Below are 14903 nucleotides of genomic sequence, written 5' to 3' on the forward strand. Positions count from 1 at the left end.
TATAATACTTTTAAATACTCAACTACTCAATGCTCAATACTGTTTATTACTTATTGTCACCTTAATTTAAAGGTTGGCAATGTCAAAATTCAACATATTACAGTATACGGATCTTCATAAGTAGGGTTGGGTATTGTTTGAAATTTTCCGGTTCCGATTATGGTTCCATGTAAATTAACTATTATAAAGTGCCACAACCAGACCCGGAGATCGGCTGAATGGATTTGAAAACGGTAAAACTCAACTTTTTAACTCTAGGGAAGTTGGAAAATTAGCCTATTTTTTAAAAAAGTGGAGTGTTCCTTTAAGGATGGGTGAAGGGACAGATGAGAAAATGGTCTTTCTCCCAAATCTTCCCGTCAGATTAGAAAGTTTATTGTTTTGTTGGATGTCATGCGTGTTGCAAGAGTTCCTGAGTTTTGGATTCACAAGGAATTGATTTCATAAGGAAATAGTTTCACTCCTTACATATTGGGAATAAAAGGCAACTTACCAATCACAACATCTCGTATCTGTAGGCGTAGGAAGCTAATCTTTCCATTCAATCCTCTCATGTTAACTTTCCTCGCCAAGGAGTTGGTAAACAGACCATGCATGATTCTCCAAACAGACTCCTTCACGTCCGCCCCACCTTTAAGAGCCAGTGTGTTTACCTGAAATCATTTATGTAATTAGTTTTAAGCAGTGGTTTAATATTTTAGAACTTCAATCACTAAATACAAAGATTATTATAGTTGAAATTGGTCCAAAAATTATCTCTCTTAAAAAAAAAAAAAACTATTGTGTGCTCCCGAGAAACTGTTTAGGTGTTCACACATTACAATTTCTGGCTAATCTACTGTAAACCATTTCCTTTGTGCGTCACTGCCATTTTACTGTGGGAAAAAGGAGAGCAGAGATGCAAATTATTAAGGAAGATGGCTTTCATTAAGGCCCTGTACGCATGGATAAGTTTTTTGTTCGTTCAGTGTCAAAAAGAAGTTTGAAAAGTTTGAAATGATCAGCAGTATCCACCTTATTTTTCACCTTGTGCTGAAAACTTTGAACTGTTATTATAATCAGTTCAGATGTCATTATCTATCACAAACACACTAGTTTGGAAAGAAAATATTTTTACCTTATACAGCATTTGAACAAGCTGGACTTCGAAAAATGTTGCGTTTATATATATATATATATAGTCTTCATAATGGAAAGCAGTTTTACAGTATTAAAAATGAAAAATTGTGTCAGTGTTTAATTTCATCAGAAGTACAAGTCTAAAGCCCTCAAAAGCATATTTATCTAGCAGATGTGTCAGTCTGACCATTGGGCTGAACAAAAGATGAGCATCGCCATAGATGACTTATGTTATGTAAAGGGGAAGCTCATGAGTCAGCCAATGATAAACAACATGCAGCTAGGTTCAGGCTACATATCCAACAAAATCCAAATCTGCACTTTTCACTGTACCAATTTTTTCTTTTCTTTTTTTTCTTTTATGAACCTTTCACCCTATACATTTTTATAAACATGCAGAACAATGCAAACGGAGCCGCTGTGTGCCCCATACAACATCTAGTCATAGTTTTTACAAACAATATGATTACAACAGTGTGATCAGAACATCCAGTGTTCATTATTGTGTGGGCTTTCATGGCTTTGCTTAAACAGTTAGGCCACCAAAAAATAAAGTTTGTTTTAGTTTATAAAGTTTAAAAAAAAAAAAAAATTGTTGTTTAACTTTAGAAAGCCTTTATTAACACCCCAGAGCCATGTGGGTTGCTGTAATGATGGATGGAGGATTTACTTTTTTGGGGCTTCAACTAACCAAACTAACCAATTCTGTTAATCTGAAAGGTGAAAAAAATGAATACACCAATAATTTTGATTTTTGGGTGACCTATCACTTAAAGCTAATGAGAGAAAAAGAAACTTATTTAGAAAATAAAAGCCAGCCAACTAGGATTTAATGTTATAAAAATAAATGCTCACATACCAATTGCTTATGGAGGTCAGGAGTACTCCGCAGGTTCCCCTCCATGCTCTGTAGAGAAGTGAGATCTTTGAGAGGCAACAAATTTCGATCTAGGCCTATCTCTGTCTCCTGACTTGATTGCATACACTGGAGGGTCTTCATGATAATTCGCATTTGGTCCATAAGCATCTCCTGTTTTGTTAATATATTACGAAGAAGAACTAAGAGGAAAAAAAGAGAAAGACAGACAGATTCGTTTTTTTGTTGTCCAAATTTTACTTGCCACACACCTATAGAAAACATAAAATGTCTACATTTAAACAAAATTTAAATTCAGAAACCTATAAATTGCAATTATATACCAAAACACTATTGGTGTTGACATTATTTAATAAGTATAAAAACAACATTACACATGCATTCACATGGGACACAGCAAGCAAGGGAGCACTAAATAGCTATCAATTTTATAGAGGAAGTGTTTTGTGCAGATGACTGAGCATGCACTGATTAGGGATGGGCATTTTTGGCAATTTCGATCATCGATAGGTTCCAAAATCGATTAATCGAGTACTCAGGGGGAGGGGCTTGTTCAGTGGAGGGGCAGTGCCGTAATGGAGATAATACAAATCTGTTATGAAAATGAATGTTAAATATAAAAATATGACATGCAAACATGTCTATCAAACATGAACACATGATTATAACAGTTAGATTATGATTATGATGCAGAAATGTTATTAAAAAAGAAGCATCTAAAAAAGAATAGCTGCCTGAGGTAAAGCTGACTTTATTGCTCTCTTCTCACGTCTATAATTTGAACCTCATGCTGTTGCAAGCTAAACAATAAGAGCTCATGGTGCCACCCAAAGTGTTGCTGTAACTAATCAGAATTTTTTTCCACGATCATCGTTTTCATGATTGATCATCGCTGTCACGGCCGAGTACTCGATCACTGTTGCACATCTCTAGCAAAGATTGCGGAAAATCACTGGCAATGTGAATTAAGCAAAATCAGACAATCCTGAGGCTAATCCCATGACACACTATCAGTGCATTCTCTGTGTGAAAAGGGCTAAACACTAATATACTCACAAATTTGGTGACTGGATGTTTGCTCGATGTCCGTGGTCTGGTTCGGCTGAGGGAGCCTTGAAGGTTCGGAGTGCCTTTTTTTATGGATCTCTTCACTTTTATGGGCTGGTCTTCTGACCTCAACCTTGGCCTGGCTTAAAAGGGTCTCAGTGCTTGATTTACTTGATGTGCAACTTTCGGAAAGAAAATTCCAGCCTGAGGATAACATAGCAATGCTGGTCTGCTGACTTGAGTGGATCTCAGGAGTGCTGTGGCAATCTGCATACAAGTCAGGACTGTAGCAACTTGGGAGAAGATTGGGACTCTTTTGGCCATGTGGACGAAGGTGAGGACTGCTTTGGCCATGTGGACGAAGGTGAGGACTGCTTTGGCCATGTGGACGAAGGTGAGGACTGCTTTGGCCATGTGGGCTAACATCAGGACTGCTATGATCGCGTGGACGAAGGTCAGTTCTGCCTTGGCCACTAAGGTGGAGGTTGTCTACTGCAGGAGAAATCTGTTCCCTACAGATCACTGGAGCATTAGGTAAGGCATACCTCCTGCAAATTACCAAACATCTTAGTCCTTTAACAGCTGTGATAAAATGCACTGTAATTTAAAAAGGCTGATGTTTCTTACTTTTTTTTGGACTTTGTTCCTTTAATGCCTTCCATCTCATCATTGCGGAGGTCAAGAGTACTGTGGAAGATCTTAGGGCAGTTTGGCTTTCCTGTGTCTAATTTGTTGGCATGTCTAGCAATTTTCAGAGCATCGGGTATAGAATACCTTCTGCTTAAAAGTACAAAATGTCTTAGTCATTTATCTGCTGTGATAAAATACATTATCATTATAAAAAGCAGAAGCTTCCTACCCTTTTCTTGATTTTGGTTCTTTCAGGTGCTCTTCCATCGCATTATCATCGTCGTCGTCTTCTCCAGGGAAAAGAATGTTCTTGGGTCTAAGATCACATTTATCAATTTCAAGATAGGCTTTTATTTGTAAATGTGGTGCAAAACATTAAACAAACAAACCAAAACCAAACCTACATTCTTTTTCTTTGAAATGTAATTGGTGAGTCTCCTCCATCGGTCTGATCAATGTCTGTGTGATCAACAGCAAGAGGTAGTTTACGTCTAGCTTCCTTATAGTCATCTGGAAAAACAGCATCACAAAAATTTACAAAGTAAAACTGTGATTTTAACTATTACTTATTACTTTTAACTTTTTATAAATATTCAATTTGAAGAAAGTGGTGGCAAAACAACTCACGTGATGTGAAAATAATTCTGGCCTTATGGGGCTTCCAGTCATCTCCAGGACTCTCCTGTGATTTCACAGCTTTTGTTATATCTATCTTATTTGGAGGCCACATGCACTCTCCATTTTTAATCCAGACTGAAGGCACAACTTCAACCTCATTTGTCTTGTCAAAGACAACAATGTGAAACATCTATAGAGACAAGAATGTTCCTTAGCCAACTATTATACACAAGCATCTTCAGAGTTATTTCTCTTGATGCAGGAGTGGAACAACAACAAATTTGTTTCGGAATGGCAATCTCACATACTTCTGCAGCTTCTTTCCTGTCATGAAACACTTGACATTTGTGGAGAGGTTGGAAGCCACATAAATTCCCAACTCTTTTGAATCAATAGGATATTTAAAGAAGTGTTCCACCTGTTTATATTCATTGCCCACAAGGTATACTGCACCTTTATCCTCAACAATGTTTTGGACTAAAACCAACTTATTGTCAATTCTGACACAAGAATCTCTCTCATTGAGCTTCACAACTACATCATCAATTGCAAGAACTTTAAATTGATGAGCTTGTTGCGAGAAGCACTCTGGTACTGGCCCATCCGTATGTTCTTTATCCAATTTTTAAATGGCCTCTTCTACATCACAACTGTAGTTGCTATTTTCTATCTCTGACAATCTACGCATCACCTGAGTCAAAGGATTGCATGGCCCTCGTACCAGTTTTTTGAGTTTTCCTAAGAAATTTTCAAAGGGAAATCCTGATATTAGATCTAGATTGCCATGGATTTTGACATCTTCACTGAGGTGCACCAGGCCATGAATATTGTAAACCAAAAACTCTTCACCATAAAGCTGGCCAAAGTGTTCAACAAATGAACGCAACAGAGTATTTGCAAAGTCATTCATCTCCATACAAAATTCTGGACTTGCCAAAATGTACACAGCTACAGACAAAAGCATGAAGTTGTCATAGATTTGAGGCTGTAAAACACCATTCAGCACAACTGGACCAGTGTATAACAAAAATTGGCGTAGCTCTGTTGCTTTCCACCTACATCGATCTGCCAGTGCCCGAGGCCTTCGAGCAAACTCACTTGGAATGTAACTTCTCAGTGCAAGAAGTCTATCTGACACCATGGAAGCTTGAATGGATGATATGCGACAGTGCAAGGGACCGATGGTGCTGATCCACAAGTCTAAAAGACGCCGCATTACACCCAGACAAACCAAGTGCATGTAATCGTGAGGGAAACAAGTGACCATGTCAATGCCAATGTCTGTAAGAGGTGAGTGCTGAATGTGGTGTTCATCATCAGTTGCTTGCCTAAAACTCTCATCAGTTCTGCGCTTTGCATTCACCTCAGGAAATGTCATTCGATTTGATTTCCAGACACCTGTTTGATGACACTTGTCACATCCATGATATGCAGTGTGTGACTTCACACCTCTGATGAAGGCTCGGGCAGGGGTATCGCACATGACAGAAACAACATTCAAAAAGAATGTTTTCTGCTTGAACAGAAACCCATCCCTCAACATTTTTAGCTCGTGAACCAGATCATGAAGATAATCAGCCAAAGAATTTGGCTTTGAAGTACCACAAAAGAGTCCAATCAACACTGGTGCCTTAGTGTGACCTTGCAGCAAACCAAGAATCGGCCAAAACTGTGTACTAGTACTCTTGAAGAGTGGTAGTCCATCAAAATTCAACTGTAGTTTGAAGACATGTTTGTCTGCCACAGTATGCCAAACGTTATCAAGGATTTTCCTAAAAGAATTCAGAATTCCACAATAATGGAACACACCACCAGCTATACTGCTAATGTTGTATCTTGTTTTTGTTTTCAGCAACGTTCTTCCATCCTTAGGCAGAGAGGAATGATGGACTTTGAGAATGGTAAGAAGTGCTGACAAAGGAATTAATGAAATTCCAAATTTAATTGCCCAATCTACTAGTGAACACTGCAAATCTCTCTGACTACAAGGATCTCGAAGATCAGACTGGTCCTCAACAGAAGCTGCAGCCTCTTCATGTACTTCCTTATCCTCAACATCTTCTTCAATATTCTGGTGGTCACTTGCTTCATCACTAATTTCCATGTCTGATTCCCCCGAAGCATCAACACAAACACTTAACTCCGAATCATCCTCCACCTCCCCCTCCCTATGTTCCACATCATCAATCAATTCACTGACTAGTTTTCGTGCCCTTCTTCTGGAATTGCTCCTATCATTGTACTTCCATACCTTATCCATACCGTGACTTTACAGAATCTTTTTTTTCTTCCTCCTAAAAATAAAAAATAAAAAAGACATATTATTTCGTTTTTAATGGACTATAATTAAATACGAGAAAAAGAGAAGTTTTTTTCAGCCTCTGCTTGCATTCTGAAAAAAGTCTGTAACAATACAGTTGTAATCGCGAAAGCAAACTAGCTTTAACAATGAAATGATTAGCAGTTTGATGATTAACTAAAACCACTAATTAAAAACAATTAATCATCATTAAAACTCAATACATAGATTGTATTGAGGATGCAGTATACTGTATATTTTCGATGCCTAATTACAAATTGTTTAGTTCATTTAAAAAACGTATTATTACTTAATATATTCAAAGTGAAGTAGAATAAAAGAACAATACCCCTTTTTCGAGCATTTATTTAATTTCAACATGACAAATTCCAAAATATTGGTTGAACAATTTTATTTTTATTTTAACATTTAATATACAGTATGGGCCAAAAGTTTGGACACATTACTATTTTTAATGTTTTTGAAAGAAGTTTCTTCTGCTCATCAAGCTTGCATTTATTTGATCAAAAATACAGAAAATAAATATAATATTGTGATATATTATTACAATTTAAAATAATTGGTTTTCAATTTATTATACATAAAATTATCATTTATTTCTCTGATGCAAAGCTGAATTTTCAGGATCATTACTCCAGTCTATCAGATGATCCTTTAGAAATCATTCTAATATGACGATTCATTATCAAAGTTGGAAACAGTTCTGCTGCTTAATATTTTTTCTGAACATGTGATACTTTTTTAGGATACTTTGATGAATAAAAACTAAAATAACATAAAAATAAAAATAAAAAAGAAGCAAATGTTTTAAAAATATAAATCTTTTGTAACAACAATATACACTACTGGTCAGTAATTTGGGGTCAGTAATTTTTTTCTTTCTATTTTTGAAATAAATAAATACTTTTATTTAGCAAGGATGTGTTAAATTGATAAAAAGTGATCGTAAAAAATATTTTTTTTTTATTTTTATAAATGCAGTTATTTTTAACCTTTTATTCAGCAAATATATTAGGCAGCAGAACTGTTCCCAGCACTCATAATAAATCAGAATATTAGAATGATTTTTAAAAGATCATGTGATAGACTTGAGTAATGATCGTGAAAATTCAGCTTTGCATCACAGAAATAAATGATAATTTAAAGTATAATAAATTGAAAACCAATAAGTTTAAATTGTAATAATATATTAAAATATTAAATATTTAAAAAATGTTCTGTATTTTTCATCAAATAAATGCAGGCTTGATGAGCAGAAAAAACTTCTTTCAAAAACATTAAAAATAGCAATGTTTCCAAACTTTTGGGCCATACTGTATAGTTTTACAGAAATTTGTTCCAGACACAAATACCATAACATGCAACCCTAACTTGCATCATCTACCAAAGATGATTACATTTAAGTGACATAACATAATGACTGACTTTATGGACATGTTAGTTTATTGTATTTAAAACTGCGTTTAAACAATTGGCGTGCAAAAACAGTTTACTACAATTTCGATAGCATGTTCACACATCAATTAATTAAAACTTTACTTAAGTCCTATTACGGGCTTAATTAAACTTTAATGATACAAGTTTTCACTTACCAACTCTGCTGGCTTTTTCCCATAGAAATGGACACAGCGGTTCCCGTTTTTTTTCCCCGGTTCAGTGCTTGACCGTTTCTGAAGTCTGTGCAGTGTGCAAGACTGCAGCGCCCGCCCACTTTTTCGACGTACTGGTTCCTGGAGTATTTTCATTCACTTTTCCTCTTTGGAGATTTGTTGCTTTAAAGCGTTATAAGCCATGAATCATAACAACCCCCTAAAACTTGAATCACAACGTGTACAATATTCGATCCGAAATAAAAATATTAGAAAATTTGTAAAAAATACAAAAGTACGAGACTATGTGTTAAAGCCAACTGGGTAAATAAAACTACAATCCCATGAAGCACTGCATTTGATAATTGCGCCTTTCGGCCAATTTTGCTCTGATAGGTCAGCTTCGCATTTCCGGGGTTTTGAAATCCTGATTGGCGCAAGTTGGGCTAACTGACACTAATCCACTGATTCATGCGGAAGCTGTGTTTCGAGAAATATCTGTCATAAATGGCAACACGTTTCTATCATTTCTCAAATATATTTAATCTCTTTCAATCACATATATGTTCAATTTGTGATCATCTTAATTAACCAACTGGTAACAGAAATTATCATAGAGTAACTTTTAATATTATAATATAATATAATATTGAATGCAGGATTTAATCATATATCTCATAGAATTGACAGTGGGAAAATGTTAAATTATGAAAAGTCCACTGTTGTACAGGACATGGCATAAAAAAAATGTGGTCTAAGTAGTTATTTAGCAATGTGCAGGAAATCAAGGATTTTAAATGTGGGTCAAGATCGGCTATACTTATGTGGCCCACATATCTATATTTGACATCTGGCCCATGTCTTGGGTGCCGTTTTAAACCCAGTGCCATCTCTACCAAACCCGGGCCATGTTTGGCCCACATGCTGTATGCCAGTTCCGGGTTAAATGCCAGCTGTGCCAGACGCATGCCAAATATGGGCCAAATTTGTTTACTGAGTAGTACATAAAGTCAAATAAAATGTCCTGAAACCTAATCATGTATTGTTTAAGTGGATTGAGCTACATCAAACTGTAAACTGAATGAGAATATGAAAGCAGTGAATGCAAAACATTGTTTGAAGTCAGTCATATATAATATCAGGATATACTATTCTACAATATAAGATATAATATCATACATCATATAATCGCCTGTCATGAGGCATCAATATAATTTTACATATAAACACACATAATTAAATACGCAACATGAGCTTATGTTATGCATTTTAAAAATATATTTTCAAAATGTATTTCAATATATTTTACAGTGTTTCACATATATGTGAATATATTACCTTTCTGTATGGGAAAATATTGGGATTTTACTCAAAAATATTTGAAAAGGATTTTAAATGTGGCTCAGAATCGGCCATACATATATGGCCCACATATCTATATTTGACATCTGGGCCAAATACTCCATTTGACATCTGGCCCATGTCTTGGGTGCCGTCTTAAATCCAGTGCCATCTCTGCCAAATACGGGCCATGTTTGGCCCACATGCTGTATGCCAGTGCCGGATGAATGCCAGCTGCGCCAGACACATGCCAAATCTGGGCCAAATTTGTTTGCTGACTGGGAACAAACTATCCCCGCAGCATTTAGACAGACATTTCCAACGGATTCAAACAGGGCAAAAGACATCACCACGACGATTGGTAGGCTACATTTACGTTATAGCCGCGGATATGAGACCTTACTATTTACCATTGATTCTATCATCACCATTATAGCTTACAGGGAATCCAAAGTGCACCCAAACACCAGACCTGTTGGTTATTGGAGGATCTTCTATTTCTGGTCTGTTAAACGCATTAGCCATTTTGCAACGAGCCTTAAGCGCGTACTGAGTGAGCGAGCGCCTTACTCTGTAGTGGAAAACGTAGGTTTTAAGAACATGCTTAATGTTATTGAGCCCCGTTACAATATTCCTTCACGAGCCCATTTCAGACAGACCGTAATTCCTGCTTTGTTCCAAAAAACATAAGCCCTATAGAGAACCAATTGAGTAAAAACACACTCAATATAAAGAGTTATAGAGTTCCATATAAAAAGTTACATCTTTGTATTTGTTCATAACTAATATAACATTTTCATTTTTTTTTTATAAGGAGCTGTTTTTGTTTTATACAGTATGCAGCTAAGAAAACACCATAGAAGATGGTGCTCCATCATTGTTCATTGTAAAAAAAGTAAAAAAAAAAAAAAAATACTTTGTTAGTTTTAATAAATAAAACATTTTTTAAAAAATCAAGGAAATTTATCTGCCAACTTTTTCTTTTTGCTGTATCTAAAATGTACCGAACCGTACCGAACCGAACCGTGACAACAGTGTATTGTATCGAACCAACCGAACCGTGAATTTTGTGAACCGTTACACCCCTAATATATATATATACAGTATATAATATTAGTTTTGTTGTGCACTTTCACATTTTCATTTGTTTTTCCATTTAGAATCTTTTTTTTCTTCTTCTTCTTCTTCAGTTTTAGGTTTAATAAATTTAGAACTTTAAAATTTGTGTCCCATTGACTTCCCATTGTACTTCCATTGTAATAGGAACCGAAACTGTTTACCAACATACTTCAGAATATCTTCTTTACATTCCACTGAAGAAAGTCAGTAATACATGTTTGGTATGTCATGAGGGTGAGTAAATTATGACAGAATTTTCATTTCACTGAACTGTCCCTTTAATGTAAAAACACACTATTTTCAGTAAGCAGCAGAAATGCTGCCAGCATGAACTTTGGCCTGCTCTCCCAGTTAATGTGCTGATTCACTTACATACTGTTTAAGCATGCAATGCGAATCAAGCTTCGAAACCTGTGGACCTTGTGGTGTGGGTCTCTGAAGGGTTTAAACCATGTTAAGTGATTCACTGAAAGAGAAGAGGGACACTGGGAGAGAAAGTAAGACGATGAGATGGATGGTTGTAGAGAGGTCGTAGGAGGTAAAGGGACCTAACTCTTTGCTGACCCCTGCAGGCTTGCTGTCTGGCGCCTCTTAATCTCAATCAGCGAGGAAAGAGGGTTCATTAGTCATTAGTGAGGTAATGGCAGCCTCGTCCCATGGCTCTGCACTCATCTTCTGCTCCTTCCCTCCAAGGCTTCATTCTCTCTCATATGCACTTTTTCCATCTGTCTCTCGCTCTTTCCTTGCCCACCAGGATGATGACCAGCCGTGATTGTGCTTTGGAAACATGTCTTAGCCTCCAGCTAAACTGCTCATCCATGATCAGTCAATGGTAGTGGGGCCCACGGAGGACGATCGGAGTGTGTGTGCGTGTGCCTGGTCACCCGTGAGTGTGTAAGTGCAGTTCAAAGAAAATACCTTTAGGTTAAATTTCAGTTCCAATGAGCATCATCTATCCATCTCTTCAGCATCCAAGGTCTCCTCTGGAGCCCAGCCAACCTTTATTACTGAACAGAAGAGGGACACAGGCCTGTCACAGGCAAAGTGATAAAGCATCATTACCACACTGCAGAGGAGGAATGAGGACAGCCTGCTCTGACACAACTCCTTTCATAAAGAGCTTCGCTCTTAACATATTGGACAGCCAGTCAAAGAATTCCAGCAAAGAACAAAATGACTAGTCCGGCGAAATCCTTTACTGGTAGTGACATACCCTCTTTCATTAAACCCCACTGTGCTGTACTGCACCACAGGAAGGGCTCAGACTCAGACTCTTTGCATGACAGATGAAATATTTCATTTCACAAAGCAAGTCATTTGCACCATAATATGATGAATCTGAACGATCTGGTCATAAGAGAAAACATCAACCGTCATTTAAGACATTTTACTGGATGTCAAATGTAGTTGCACTTTATATTGCACTATATTGCACTATATATATATATATATATATATATATGTCTTACAGGCATACTGCTGCCATGGTTTGCTTTAGCATCATAGTTTAACCATAGCGTGCAGCTGAAATATAGTCTATTTCTGCGTCCATATTTGTCTTCTCGTCGTTTCAAGGCCATGAAGTAATGCACGTTAGTTTCCTCATTTAGTTCCATGTGAAGAATTGTGGTGAGATTTTATGACTAAGATCCACCGTTTTCTGTAGATGGCAGTATTAAGTCAAGCATTTTTCAGTGCATTGTGCACTTCCCCATTTCAGCCTGGGAAGACTGTGCGACTGTACGTATGTGAGGACAGAAACTAACCTTAGAGACATATTCATGCGTGTCTCTGTGTGTCCACACAACAATGGAATTTTTTTAACTCCACTGTAAACAAACAGTTTGAATGCCATGGCTTGTTAGAGTGTTTAAACAAAATAACTGTATATGAATGTAAAATCTCTCTTTTTTAATTTCCCTCATCTATTTTCACAAGAGCTTGAATTATAGCATAATTATATTATCTCTAAAGCTTATAGTAGAGATGTTTAAAGAGACAATCATGTAGGCTATTGTTACAGGATGACAAAAAGGCTCTCTAACTATGCTTGCTGAATTTTAAGTTCAACATTTGTATGTCTCTCTAGAGCCATCTTATAAATATGACAGATAGCCCTCCTGGTGTGAAGAGGTGGCAAATGTCATATTTTAATTTCATAAAGGGCTGTTATTAAATTTGAGCTATTAAATCATCCTTAGTTTGTCCCAAGTGTGAATGGGCACACGTTGTAGGCAGGATTTTGCATGGACATGCTGTGTACTGACAATCCCAGGATGCACTGATGTTACAGGGCTTACAGGTTAAATCAATTGTTTATTCATTTTTTTTTTCAACTGAAACAATTAGTTTAACAAATAAATGTGATCATCACCCATGATTAACACTCCCTCCAAGACCTCGGGAAGCATCTTTTAAGCCATTCCACTTAGTGAGACTGTAAGAAATCCCACAAAAGCTCACGATTAATTTTAATTCTGCTTTCTAGCCTCTTTCCATTTCATTGTAATTTAAGAAGCTTCAGCAATGTCTGTGTTCAGACTTTGAAACGCTCATGACAGATGTCACAATTCTGCCTTCACCTCACAGTGATTGGCTGCCACCAGGATGTTTTTTGACTTTCATTTGCATAAAGTTGAACAGTATCCTTCTTTTGACAGTGTTACCACTTGAATGTTTGTTAAAATAAAAATGGATATATAAATAAAAAATAGAACTTAAATAGCACTTAACACATGTGTAATATGTAAATATATTGTGTATAATATATATATTTAAAAATGTAAAATGACAAATAGTAATTAAAAATTAATAAATATAAAATTTTTAACAAAGCTGAATTTTCAGCAGTCAATACTCCAGTCTTCAGTGTCACATGGTCCTTCAGAAATCATTATAATATGCTGATTTGGTGCTCAAGAAATACTTTTTTTTTAAAATTATTATTATCAACATTCAAAACAGATAATTCAAAAGCACATTTATTTGAAATGCATTATTTTAAATAAAGTAAAAGTAGTTACTCTCACTTTTGATCAATTTTCAAATTGACCTTTCCAGAAAAAAAAAAAAACTGACCACAAACTATATTGCACTATTGCACATTGCTTCTGTAAATGTGTGTCTGTGTGTGTGTGTGTGTGTGTGCAAAAATTCACAGAGGGTCCTGATTAAACATGGGTGTGATGTTAGTGGGGCACTGAGGTGTCATGTTCACACATGTGCCAGTGGGCCTGTGGAACTTCAGCAGGTCCAGGAAGTTCACTGTGAGCATCACAGCTATTGACAGGGCCAAAACCCTCCACAACATCACTAGAATAATTATTAGTACAAGGGATTCACAATTTTGCATTCACCATTCTTTCTGTGTGTTGGTAATTAAGTTTAAAGGTGAGAAGATAAGACTAAGGAATGGTGATGCAAATCCTTAACATGACAGAATATTCATTGATTCTAAGCAATCGTCAGTTTGGCATATGCAGATGATGTCATTTAAACTTGCAATATTGCGATTAAGAAAATTGTATCTGTCATAACCATATGAGTAGCTCTATAACTAATAGTCAGTTATGGCCTTAAATACCCTTAAATCAAAATTAAAGTCTGTGTGTGTAAGTTTTAAGATTATATATGCTAGCATACTCCTAAATGTTGACAGAATAATTGAATATATACTACTATTCAATGGTTTGGAGTTGTTCACCAAGGCTGCATTTATTTGATTAGAAATACAGTAAATCTATAAAAAAGCTGTTTTTCATTTTTACATAATTTAAAATGTAAATTATTTTTGTGAAGACAAAGCAAAATTTTCATCAGCCCTTACTCCAGTTTTCAGTGTCAAAAAAGATTACTTATTATTATTATTATTCTTCTTAATGATGAAAACACTTGCTTTGCTTAATGCTTACGGAAACTTACAATTTTTAAATATTGTTTTGATGAATAGAAAGTTCTGAAAATGTATTTACTGTCACTTTTGATCCATTAAGTGAATGAACGCATAACAATAAACTGTTTATAAACTTAGTGACCCCAATCTAGGAATGGAACAAAATAAACATAACCAAAAAAAATTGTCAACAGAGCAAGAATATTCACTCATTACTCACTCATGTTGCACTGAACAGATTTGGACTTCCATGATTATTATGTTTTAGACCAATTATAGCTGATGGTTTAGTTAAGTTGTAGTATGCCAAACCAATTAGTGTAGTTTTTGAATTTCAGTGTCAGAATACTG

At 35.9% G+C, this 14903-nt stretch overlaps 4 long non-coding RNA genes across 7 annotated transcripts in view; 1 reads left to right on the forward strand and 3 right to left on the reverse strand.

Annotated features, from left to right (window-relative positions):
* The window catches only part of LOC132152507 (uncharacterized), a 97076-nt gene extending 85059 nt beyond the window's left edge, over positions 1-12017 (forward strand). For 3 of the 4 annotated variants that reach the window (XR_009436538.1, XR_009436537.1, XR_009436540.1), the window contains 2 exons: positions 11415-11554; positions 11629-12017. This is a non-coding gene — a long non-coding RNA (uncharacterized LOC132152507). Of the gene's footprint in view, positions 1-10804; positions 10895-11414; positions 11555-11628 lie in introns of all 4 variants that reach the window. The other variant, XR_009436539.1, reaches the window with a different exon arrangement.
* On the reverse strand, positions 309-3137 carry LOC132152505 (uncharacterized). The gene is made up of 3 exons (XR_009436535.1): positions 3053-3137; positions 1979-2178; positions 309-653 (listed from the first exon to the last, which is right to left on the reverse strand). It is a non-coding gene; the product is annotated as an uncharacterized LOC132152505 (long non-coding RNA).
* Positions 3457-4263, reverse strand: LOC132152504 (uncharacterized). Its single transcript, XR_009436534.1, has 4 exons — positions 4078-4263; positions 3903-3989; positions 3671-3820; positions 3457-3591 (listed from the first exon to the last, which is right to left on the reverse strand). It is a non-coding gene; the product is annotated as an uncharacterized LOC132152504 (long non-coding RNA).
* LOC132152506 (uncharacterized) lies at positions 4312-8224 on the reverse strand. Its single transcript, XR_009436536.1, has 3 exons — positions 8200-8224; positions 6543-6582; positions 4312-4481 (listed from the first exon to the last, which is right to left on the reverse strand). It is a non-coding gene; the product is annotated as an uncharacterized LOC132152506 (long non-coding RNA).
* Positions 12018-14903: the final 2886 nt, after the last annotated feature.

This window comes from Carassius carassius, chromosome 11 (genome assembly GCF_963082965.1).
Source record: "Carassius carassius chromosome 11, fCarCar2.1, whole genome shotgun sequence".
In the NCBI taxonomy this organism is placed as follows: domain Eukaryota; kingdom Metazoa; phylum Chordata; class Actinopteri; order Cypriniformes; family Cyprinidae; genus Carassius; species Carassius carassius.